Genomic DNA, 12,096 nt, shown 5'->3' with positions numbered 1-12,096 from the left:
TAGAGTGAGATGGAAAGTGTTCCTTTTTCACCTTTTTTAAGGGTTTGTTACAATTTGGCAAGAACTTTTCTTCATATATTTGGTAGAATTCACCAGGTAAACTATCTAGTCCAGAGGTTTTCTTTGTGAGAAGTGTTTAAATTACTAATTCAATCTCTTATCATATTAGAAGTATAGTCAGACTTTCTCTTTCAAATTCAGTTTCAGTAGATAGTGTTTTTCTAAAGATTTGCCCATTTCATCTGGGTTGCCTAATTATTTGACATATGGTTGTTCATTGTATTCCTTTATAATCTTTTAAAATAGTTTATTTCTATAAGGTATGTAATGATTTTGCCCTTTCATTCCTTTGTCAACTAATTTCAGTCTTTCCCTTCTTTTCTTGATGAGCAAGAATTACCGATTGTTTTCAACCTACTATCATTTGGTATTGTAAATTTTGCCTATATTTTTATATTCTCTATTCCATTAATTTCTATTCTAATGTTTATTATTTTCTTTTTCCATATTTTTCTTTAGGAATAGTTTGCTGTTTTTTCAGTTTCTTAAGTTAGAAGTTAGGTAATTAATTTGAGAACCTTCTTCTCTTTTAAGTGTAGGTAATATTATAACTACAAATTTCCCTCTAATCATTGCTTTAGTGGCATGCCATGTTTTCATAAGTTGTGTCCTCATTTTAATTTGTCTTAATGTATTTTCTAATATACTCTTAAAATTTTTTGATCCAGTTTTAAAGTGTGCCTAGTTTAATTTAAACATACTTGTAAATTTCCCACATTTCTTTCTATTATGGATTCTAATTTTATTCCATTGTGTTTGTTGGACAAGGTTTGTATGATTTCAATAGTTTTAAATGTATTTTAAATGTGTGGAGATTAAGACTTGTTTTATAACCTAGCATATTATATATCTTTGTGAATGTTACATTTTCACTTGAGAAGAATATGTGTTATAATATTTTGGGGTGGAAGGTTCTACAAATGTGTCTTAGACCTAACTCTTTTATAGCACTGTCAAATCTGTTTCCTATCCATTTTATGAAAAGATATTCTATTTCTTATTCAAAGTGTGGCATTAGAATCTCCAAATATTATTGTTGCTTGTTTATTTCTTCCTTCAATTCTGTCCCTTTTTGAAACATGTATTTTAGGGATGTCTGTGTATGTATATTCATACTTGTTATATTTTCTGATGGGCTGACCCTTTTAACATCATTAAATATTCTTTTTATCTCTAGAAACAATCTATTGTCCTAAAGTAAAAGTCTTATAGCAATGAAGTAGAGAATTATTTTCTTTATTTTTCACATGGCATAATTACCATGATTTGCTTTCAGCACTTTTGTATCTTTGAATCAAAAGTATGTCTCATACATACGATATAAATGCATCTTTTTTTAAAAAACATTCAGTCTTACAACTGCTATCTTCTCTTTCAGTTATTTAATCAAAAAAATTCTGTTATTATTGCTATGTTAAGTTTACAGCCATCATGTTATATTTTTGTTTTGTTTTATGTTCCTCTGTTCTTTCTTTATTTGCATTCAGTGGATAATTTCCAAGATAACATTTTATTTTCTGTAATAATTTTTTCAGTATAGTTTTTGGAATTATCTTATACTGATTACTATAGGGTTTGCCATACACATCCTAACTTAGCAGAATCTACTTCAGATTTAAACTAACTTAATTCCAGTGAGCTATAGGATTGTTACTCCTATATGGATCCATTATCTTCATCCATTATTATGCTATAATTGCTATACTTATTACATGCACATATATTACAGACCCGCCAATACATTGTCATAATCACTAATCTATATATTTTAATATCTTTTAAGAAGATGTGAGAAGAGACAAGTGATAGTATATTTTTATAGAGTGACATATTAACCTTCTTGTTCATCATTTCTGGTCATCTCATTTATTCCTGTGGATTTGTGTTGCCAACCAGTATCCTTTCTTATTGCAATACAGTTTTGCTTCCACCTATCTTCTTTGTGTGATTATTATTAAATGTATTGTATTTCTATGTAATATAGGCCCCAAAATAGGAATAAGTATGTATTGTTTTTAAACTTTTTATATCAGTTAAAATAGCAATGATTATATATGCATTTTTGTCTTTTAATATAACAATTACACTCACCTTTTTCTTTGTATATTCAAAATACTCAGTAGGTTTGCTTGATTTCATATTGGTAAACTTTCTTTCATATTTCTTTTGAGTTGGGTCTTTTAAGATTTGTCTGTTTATTCATCTGGAATGTCTTTATTTCATCTTCACCTTTGAAAGATGGCTTTGCTAGATATTAGATTCTTTTCTGACAGTATTTTTCTTTCAGAACTTTGAAAATAATTCCCCACTGATTCTAGTCTCCATTCTTTCTAATAAGAAGATGGATATTAATCTGATTTGGGTTCATTTGTAATATTGAGTTATTTTTCTCTTATTGCTTTCAGGATATTCTCTTTGTCTATGGCTTTCAGGATTTTTGCTATAATATGTCTGAGTGTAACTCTTTGTGTTTATCTTATTTGGAGTTTATTGAGCTACTTTTATGTGTAGATTAATGTTTATCATCAAATTTGGCAGGTTTTCAGTCCATAGTATTTGAATATATTCTCTGATAATTTCTATTTTTCTCCTCCTTCAAGTTGTAAACTATGCCCATGTTAATGCACTTAATAGTGCCCCATATTTCATTGAAGGTTTGTTAATTTTTTATACCTTGCCAGCTCTTGAATTCAGTTTCCATAACCTCTGTCTTCAAGTTCACTGATATTTCCTCTGCTAGTGCAAATATACTGTTGGTCCCCTATAGTGAAGTTTTCATTTTAGTTTTTGTATATTTAGTATCTAGAATTTCCATTTTATTTTATAACTTATATCTCATTATGGATATTATTTATTTCACAACACATTGTCATCATATCTCATTCTATTAATTTAAAATGGTTTCTTTACTACTTTGAACACATTTATAATAGCTGTTTTGATGTCATTGTCTGCTAATTTCCTTAAATGGCTCCCTCTATGGGCAGTTTCCATTGCTTGCTTTTATCTTACATATGGATGAAACTTGCTATTTCTTTACATGTATCATAATTTTTTGTTAAGAACAGATTATTTTAGAAAATATTTGGTAAGATATGTGGATGCTGATCCCTTCCCCCAATTTGTGTGGTTTGTTTTGTTTTTGGTTACTTTCTTGCTTAAGCATGTGTTGATGTGGATGGGCCATTGTAATAAATACTATTTCCCCAGCTCTGTGTAGAATTTGGTGTCAATAGTCAGAGGGAGCAGTCTCAGTAATGAGCCTATCTCCATAATGAGAGTGGTCTTAGTAAGCTCTTTTTAACTTTTTCTTACTCTGATCCCTCTACTAAGAAGTCAGTCTCTGCTCTTTGCCTCCACTATAGGCAACTGATTGCTGCATTGTTTTTAACACTACCATAGAACATCAATTACTCCATACTATGATTCAATTAAATTTAGTCCTCTTTCAGGGACAGCCTTAAAGCTACAATTATTTCTCCCTGGTTTTCCATATTATGATTTAGCTACTTGTTTTCATGGAGCTACAAGTCTGTTATTACTTGATTACTATCAAAATATCCATTGTTTCTGAGAGAGCCTTTCTCCTTGAGCTTACTTACTTTCTGTTGCAAGTCAATTCAATTCTATTGTGGATTGCTTTGGATATTACTCTCTCTACAAACAAAACTTTTGCACTACTACTCCCATTTCATGAAGAGAGAAAACAAAGAGACAATATAATCCCAAACAAATTTATATATAATTTCTTGAATGCTAAACGTAAATATCATGCTGTGGGTTAGTTTAAACAATGAGAATTTATTGGCTCATGATTTTGATGCTAGGAGAAATCCAAAATGAAGGTGTCATTTAGATGATGATTTCTCCCTAATAACTGTAGCTTCCTGGGTCTGACTTCCAAAGATCCTTTGTCCTTGACTTTTATTTAACATGGAAATGACAGACTCTCCTAGTTTCTTGGTCCCATTGTCTTCCAGCTTCTGGCTGCTTCCTGGGCTTTCTATCTCTGTGACTTTCCCTTAAAGGCCTTGAGTAATATGTTTAAGATCCATCCTGATTCAGTTAGGTTACATTTTCACTTAAGTAACTTCATCAAAACATGCTATTTACAATGGGTTCACACCTATGGGAATGTTTTAAGTTTAAGAACATATTTTTTCAGGGTACCTAGCTCCAGGCTACCACATCACCATATAACAAAAGCAGACATTTTTGAAAATGAAAGCAAAGAAAGAGTTCTGGTTTGGAGAACTATTCCTCATCTCAATAAATGCAGCTGAAATCTGGACAGATGCATGGAACAAATTTATAATGACTCTGAAATTAAATAGTAGCATGAAGACTAAGGTAGAGCACAATATTTTGAAGTGGCAATAAAACAACAGTCAGTTTACCAATATTTTGCATCTGGTATCTCCTGTTCTGGTTTCAATTCTTCCATAAGCCTAGAAGTGTACACCAGGGAATGGACACACAAGGCTCCAGGGGATGCTTTCTAGTATGCCTCACATATATGATCAGGGAGAGTGGGGAAACTCTGATTACCTTTTTCTTTTTTTGTCTTTTCTCCATTACTATTTGCCTAACATAAAACAATCCTGTGGGGACTGCAGCAGCAGTGCTATTGGAAGTGTACAGGGGCTAAAAATATGACATTTCTGATCAGTAGAGCTCTTGTACCAATAGACTGTTGTTTTGTTGTTTTCTGTCTCTCCCTCTACTTCCCCAGTTAGGCCCCCAAGAGGGTACAACAGAAGGAAGTACATTGGAAACTAAGGTATTAAGCTACAACATTCAGGATTCAAATTAAAAAGAAGAAACCTGGAAAACCAGAAAGAACTGATACATTAAGACAATGAACAAGAAGCAGGGTGTTCTGGTTTGCTAATGCTGCCAGAATGCAAAACACCAGTAATGGATTGGCTTTCATAAAAGGGAGTTTCTTTGGTTACACAGTTGCAGTCTTAAGGCCATAAAGTGGCCAAGGTAATGCATTAACAATTGGGTACCTTCACTGGAGGATGGCCAATGGTGTCTGGAAACTATTAGCTGGGAAGGCACACAGCTGGCATCAGCTATGAAGTTCTGGTTTCAAAATGGCTCTTTCCCAGGATGTTCCTCTCTAGGCTTCAGCTTCTCTCCAAAATGTCACTCTCAGTTGCTCTTGGGATATTTGTCTTATATTAGCTTCTCTGGAGCAAAAGTTTGCTTCCAAAGGCCATCTCCAAAATGTCTCTGTAAACTGCAGCTATTCTCTCAGCTCCTGTGCATTCTTCCAAGTGTCTCCCTTGGCTGTGGCAAGTTGGCTCCTTCTATCTGAGCTTATATAGTGCTCCAGTAAATTAATCAAGGCCCATGCTGAATGAGTGGAGCCACACCTCCTTGGAAATTATCCATTGAAATATCTTGCCCACAGTTGAGTGGTCACATCTCCATGGAAACATCCAATCAAAAGTCTCCAACCCAATCAACAACAATATGTTTCCTGCCCACACAAGACTGCATCAAAAATAATGGTGTTTGGGCAGACATAGCACATCCAAACCAGCAGAGAGGGGATCAGGAAATCTACACTTAATATTTTCTATGAAATCTTATGTTCAACTCTGATACATTCATGCATGGATTTCAAGCTCAAGGACATACAAAGACTTTGAAAGCTGAACTACATCATAGACTGACAACAAGGTCCCAGATCAAGTCCCAAGCCAAGGACAAACATGTGAGATAAATCTTAATAGCACTGCAAAGCTTTTGAAGAGTGAACTGATACTGAAATTACAGACCACAAAAGACTGGTCAGAAATATCAGCTGAAACTCAATCAACTCAATGGTTTAGAAAAACAAACTACTAACATTCTCCATAAACTCTAGATAAGACCCATCTTTCACTTTCAAACTACTTGTGTCTTTGAATTTAAGGTCAGTCTCCTGCAGAAGGTATATATTTGGATCACCTTTTTATCTCTTCTGCCAATGTCAGCCTTTTGCCTCAGAGAGTATAAACCATTTGCATTTAAAGTCACTACTGATAATGTAGTGTTTTCTGCTGCCATTGTGCCATTTAGCCTTCTTAAGTCATATCTTTTTTGCCCTCAACCATCTGTTAATGGCTAATTTTATAATTATTTTAGTTTTTGTGTAGTACTATATTGAATGACTTCTATTTACTATATGAATATATTTTTCATATATTATCTTTGAGGTTACCATGGGGTTAAAATTTAACATGCTAAATACCCCAGTTCCTCCAATTTTTGTCCTTGTTACCACTAATATCTCTGTACAGTGCATGTCCAAACCCTGGAGTAATGATTTCTTTCTTTTAATTTTTTAAAGTTTATTTATCAAAAAATTAAAACAAGCAACAAAAAACATACATTTCAAACAAAACAAAGCAAAGGATTAAGAAAGACAGAAATCCTAAGATAACTACTTTGCTTCCAACATGTTCCTACAATACCCCAAGAAAATTAATAAACCCTGTCCAAAGGAATAAGAAAAACAAATAATCTACTGAAGGACAATTTGCTTTTTTCCAAGTTTCTGCTGTTACAAATGATGGTACAGTGAACTCCTTTGGTTGAAAGTGGGTCCATTGCAAATTTCAGTAAATATTGTATAAATGCTCTCCACTTCCTCAGAGGGTTCATGACCTTTTCCTCCACCTAATAAAAATATAACAATCTTTTACACTTTTACCAAACTGATAGACCAAATGTTATTTTTTTGAAATAAATCCAAAGCTATAGGAACAGTTGCAAGAACAATACTAACCCCATACACAGAATTCCATCATGCCCTGACCCCCCTCCCCTCATAGCCCAATCCACCAACTTTAACAAGCTGTCACATCACTATTTCTCGGAGTGGGTTTATTTGGATTTATTCTATTTGGAGTTCACTGGGCATTTATGCTTTGTGTGTTTATATTGTGTAGAAGGTTGGGGAAGTTTTCCCCAACAATTTCTTTGAATACACTTTCTAGACCTTTACCCTTCTCTTCCCCTTCTGGGACATCAATGAGTCTTAAGTTTGGATGTTTTATTTTATCTATCGTATCCCTGAGATCCGTTTCAATTTTTTCAATTTTTTTCTGCATTCTTTCTTTTATTCTTTCATTTTCTGTTCTGTGGACCTCTAGGACACTGAGACGTTGTTCAGCTTCCTCTAGTCTTGTATTGTGAATATCCACAGTCTTTTTAATTTGGCCAACAGTTTCTTTTATTTCCATAAGATCTTCTATTTTTTTATTTACTCTTGCAATGTCTTCTTTATGCTCTTCTAGGGTCTTCTTTATGTCACTTATATCCTGGGCCATGGTCTTCTTGATGTCCTTTAAATCCTTTGCCATGTTTTCATTCCTTGATTGTAGTTCTTTGATTAATTCTGCCAAGTACTGAGTCTCTTCTGATATCTTGATTTGTGTGTTTGGAGTTGGAGTCTCCATATCGTCTGGTTTTATCATATGCATTAAGATTTTCTGTTGTTTTTGGCCTTTTGGCATTTGCTTTGCTTGATAGGGTTCTTTCAAGTTGTAAAAAAAAAGATACCAATCTAATTTTTCAGAAACACAGTTTGGTGACATACACTTTCTCTAACTAACCAGCAGATGGCGTCTGTGAGTCACCTATACCCCCTAAGTCAGTTCTCAACCTTGTTCCCATGGTATGTGGGGAAATGATTCTTGTGGGGTTCAGTTGGAGAACTCAGTTTGGGTGTGTTGCTGGAGCCGCCTGCCCTGAATGTGGGGCATGTGTACAGGTGGCCAGGGAGGAAGGGCAGCTTTAATATTCAAATCCCCCAGGTTCCCAGAGATTCAAGGCTGCTGCAAGAGTCTCAGCCTTCTTTTCATTTCAGCCCCAGACCCTCTCTCTCACTGTCCCACAAACCACCAGACTTGGCATAGTGTCCTGGGTTCTCCAAGTGGGTACCCCCTCCCAGCCATGATCCTCCAGGAGCTCTGCCAAGGGAATGCTGTGCTATATCACCAGTGCATGCCATCCCTCAAGGGAAGCCCCGGGCCACTGGCCCATGCAGCAGCACTCTCAGCCTGATGCAAAGATGGCTGAATGGGGTGTCTCAACACCCCCTCCTCACACAGTTCCTCCTTCCCAGCTCCAGGACAACTGGTGGGGCTCTGGGCTGTGGGCACAGCCCCAGGTAGGAGTTTATACAGCCCTCTGGGGAGCCAGCTGTGAGCTGTGGGATTCCTTTCAGCTTCTGGCTCTCCCCTCCATTCCCCCAGCCCCAAGGGTATCTGCAGCAGACTATCCTCCAGGCCAGACACTGAGAGGCCAGCCCAATCCCCTCTTGCTGTGTTTTACTGCATGGTTCCCACTCCCACAACTGCAGCCACTCCTGGGTTTTTCCCTTTTTTTTTTAAAGAGCTAGTCGGTCACCAAACATCAAGCCCTGGCTTCCCCACAATGCCGCATGGCTGTGGGTCTTCCAGCCAGCTTACTCACTTGTTTCAGAATGCAGACTCCCAGTTTCACCAAGTATACAGCCCCTGTGATACTAGCAGACCTCATCCAGCTAGTGCATTGCTGTAACCGGTATTCTGGGTCACTTTCTGGTTTTTATCTAGTGTTTCCCATGGAGGTGTTTTTTGCCCTGTCTCACCTACCTGCCATCTTAGTTTCACCCCATCCTGTCCTTTTGAACACAGTCTCTCTGCCTTTCCAGCTGAGTCTCCCCTATGTGGTGCAGAAGTCCTTGCCTGACTGGTAAGGCCCTGGAACTGATGTTCTGGAGTGCTTTCTGCTCTTTATCTAGTATTTTTCATGGAGGAGAATTTTTCTCTCACTTTCCTAATCTGCTAACTTCTTGGAAGTCCAGATTTACTCTTAATAACTAAAACATGGATAAGGCACTGGCATCCATCAAAGGAAAATGGATAAAGTGTGAAAAGTTCAAAAAAAATTAAATATTAGTCAAAATTTAAAATTAGCAGACTACTGTGTACCAAAAGACATGGGTGAATCTCATAAATATAAATTTCACTATAAAAGCAGACTTGCACGAAAAGTTGATTATTGCATAAAATAATTGACCAATGCAGGACAGATTAAATGATGGTAAAATTAATGAATATATGGACTATTTATTGTCCCTTTGAAAGGGAAAATAGTGAGTGTTTACTAGAAGTAGCCAATGGAATTCTCTGAAATTATAATGATATACTAATTTGCTAGTTTTTGTATAGTAAGAGTTATATATTTGCACAATTCCTTTGAAAAGTATCAATTACTATAATATTGTCAGGCAACAAAAGGTTCCATTGCCAAATAATTAACATCAATTATTTGAATGAATCCTGAAGTGTTTATGAGTGAGTAGTATTAAGGTTTCCAAATTACATTGAAATGCAAATATTTAAAACAGAAAGAAAAACAAAAATGGTTTAAAGTAAAGAAAATGGATTGATGAATAGATATATGATGAAACAACATAGCAAAATTCTCATTGTCCAGAGAGGATTATGGGAAGATGGTAGAGTGATAAGTTCCAAAATTCAGTCCTTCCACCAGAAGAAACATTAAACAGCCACTGTCTGAAACAAACATTTTGAAGCAACAGAGACCAGTAAAGCCCTGAACAGCATCACACAAGAGCAGGAGGAAGAGGCTGGTAAATTATGGGAAAGACCAGTAAATTGATTTCTTTGTCCTGCATTTACTGGCAATGATTCCCCACTGTTGCAACAGGCCACCTTGGAATCCAGCCTAGCTCAGTCCCCAAGATGAGCGATGGGGAGTGCTGATTACTGACCACAGCTTGTGTTAGTGATTTTTGGTCACTGGGGAACTGGCTCTGAGAGAGGCTGTTGATTCAACCTGCTCCAGACAAAGACAGCAGCAGATGAGACTTAAAGACATCACACTTCCTTGGGACTGCAGGGTAAATTCAAGTACTGTATTTGGTGGGCAGGTCAAGAAAGCACTGTTTTGTGGAGCCATGGAAAATTCTCCTGACACCCTCGCTGAACACCTCCATACTTCACTTTGGAGCCAGTTTGTATCCTCTTTGTGGGTCCTGGCTGTTTCAGATGGGAACTGACTTGGGAAGCTCCTCTTCAGTATGAAAGCACTCCCAGTTGATGCCATCCATGTGAAAACAGCCTGACACAATGCAAGAAGGCCCAGAAAAGGAAGGTGTTCACTGAACTCTGCATTGGGAAAGCCCTCCTGATAGGAGAGCTGAAGCTCAAGAACATCTCCATGTTTTCACCACCTGGTTACAAAATCGAGTAATAGATATCTGAGAGAATAAATCACAGAGTTAACACTTTGAAATATTAAAATGTACAATGTGCAAAAAAGAATACAAGAAAAACAAACAGGAAATTATAGTTTATCCAAAGGAAAATGATAAATATCCAGAAAACACCAAGGAAGAAGACCAGAATGAGGACACACCAAACAAATGCATTTAAATTTCTTTATTTATTAAAAATAAAAAAAAAAACAGTTCCAAATGAAACATAGCAAAAGAATAAGAAAAACAAATATCCTGAAATAACTTCATTGCTTCCAAAATGCTCCTACCATACCACAAGAAAATTAATGAGCCATAATCATTCCTGAGCATTCCCATATCATTAAGATTACCCTCAATATCTTATCTGTTCATATTAGATTATAGTTCCCCCTCACTAGCTGCTATCTCTAGGTCCCCTATGTTTTACAATATAATACATTTGTTTTACATTTTCATAGAGTTCACATTAGTGGTAACATATAATATCCTTCCTTTTTTAACTGACTTATTTCACTCAACATCACGTCCTCAAGGTTCATCCATGTTGTCATATGCTTCATGGCCTCATTCCCTCTCACTGCTGTGTAGTATTCCATTGTACTTATGTATGAAATTTTGTTTTCCTCTCACCTGATGTAGGACATTTATGTTGTTTCCATCTCTTGGCAGTTTTGAACAACATTGCTATGAACATCATTGTGCAAATATCTCTTCATGTCACTGCTTTCAGGTCTTCTGGATAAATACTGAGAAAAGAAATTGCTGAATCATAGGGTTACTCAATATCTAGTTTTCTTAGGAACTGCAAAATTCTCTTACAGAGTGGCTGAACCATTATACAGTCCCACAAGCAAAGACTATGAGTTCCAATTTCTGCACATACTCTCCAGCATTTGTAGTTTCCTGTTTGTTTAATGGCAGATATTCTTATTGGTGTGAGATGATACCTCATTGTGGTCTTGATTCACATCTCCCTAATAATTAGTGAAGATGAACATTTTTTCATGTTTTTTAGCTATTTGTATTTCTTCTTCAGAGAAATGTCTTTTCATATCTTTTGCCCATTTTATAATTGGACTATTTGTACTAATGTCATTGAGATGTAATGGTTCTTTATCTATACAAAATATCAGTCTCTTATAAGATAGATGTTTTCCAAATATTTTTTTCCCAATGAGTTGTCTGTCTCTTTACCTTTTTGACAAATTCCTTTGAGGTACAGAAGCCTTTAACTCTGAGGAGTTCTCTTTATCTACTTTTCCTTTTGTTACTTGTGCTTTAGGTGTAAGGTTTAAGAAGCAACCTTCTTATACTAGGTCTTTATTGCTGTTTCCCTATATTATCTTCTAGGAGCTTCATGGTGCAGTCTCTTATATTGAGATCTTCGATCCATGCTAAATTAATGTTGTATAGGGTGTGAGTGAGAGATCCTCTTTCACTCTCTTAAAAATAGATATTCAATTTTCCAAGCCCTATTTTTGAAGAGGCTATGTCCCAATTCAGTGGATTTGGGGGTCTTATAAAAAATCAGTCAACCATAGATCTGGGAGTCAATTTCCAAAATCTCAATTTGATTCCATTGATCAGCATGTCTGTCTTTGTGCCAATGCCATGCTGTTTTGACTACTGTGGCTTTATAGTAGTATTCAAAGTCAGGCAGTGTATGTCCTACAACTTCTTTTTTCTTTTTCAGAATATTTTTAGCAATTCAAGGTATCTTTCACTTCCTAGTACATTTGATAGCTAGCTTTTCCATGTCTGCAAAGTAG

This window comes from Choloepus didactylus (assembly GCF_015220235.1).
Source record: "Choloepus didactylus isolate mChoDid1 chromosome 11 unlocalized genomic scaffold, mChoDid1.pri SUPER_11_unloc2, whole genome shotgun sequence".
NCBI classification, from domain to species: Eukaryota; Metazoa; Chordata; class Mammalia; order Pilosa; family Megalonychidae; genus Choloepus; species Choloepus didactylus.
The sequence above is the reverse complement of the archived record's forward strand: the minus strand, read 5'-3'. Positions refer to the sequence as shown.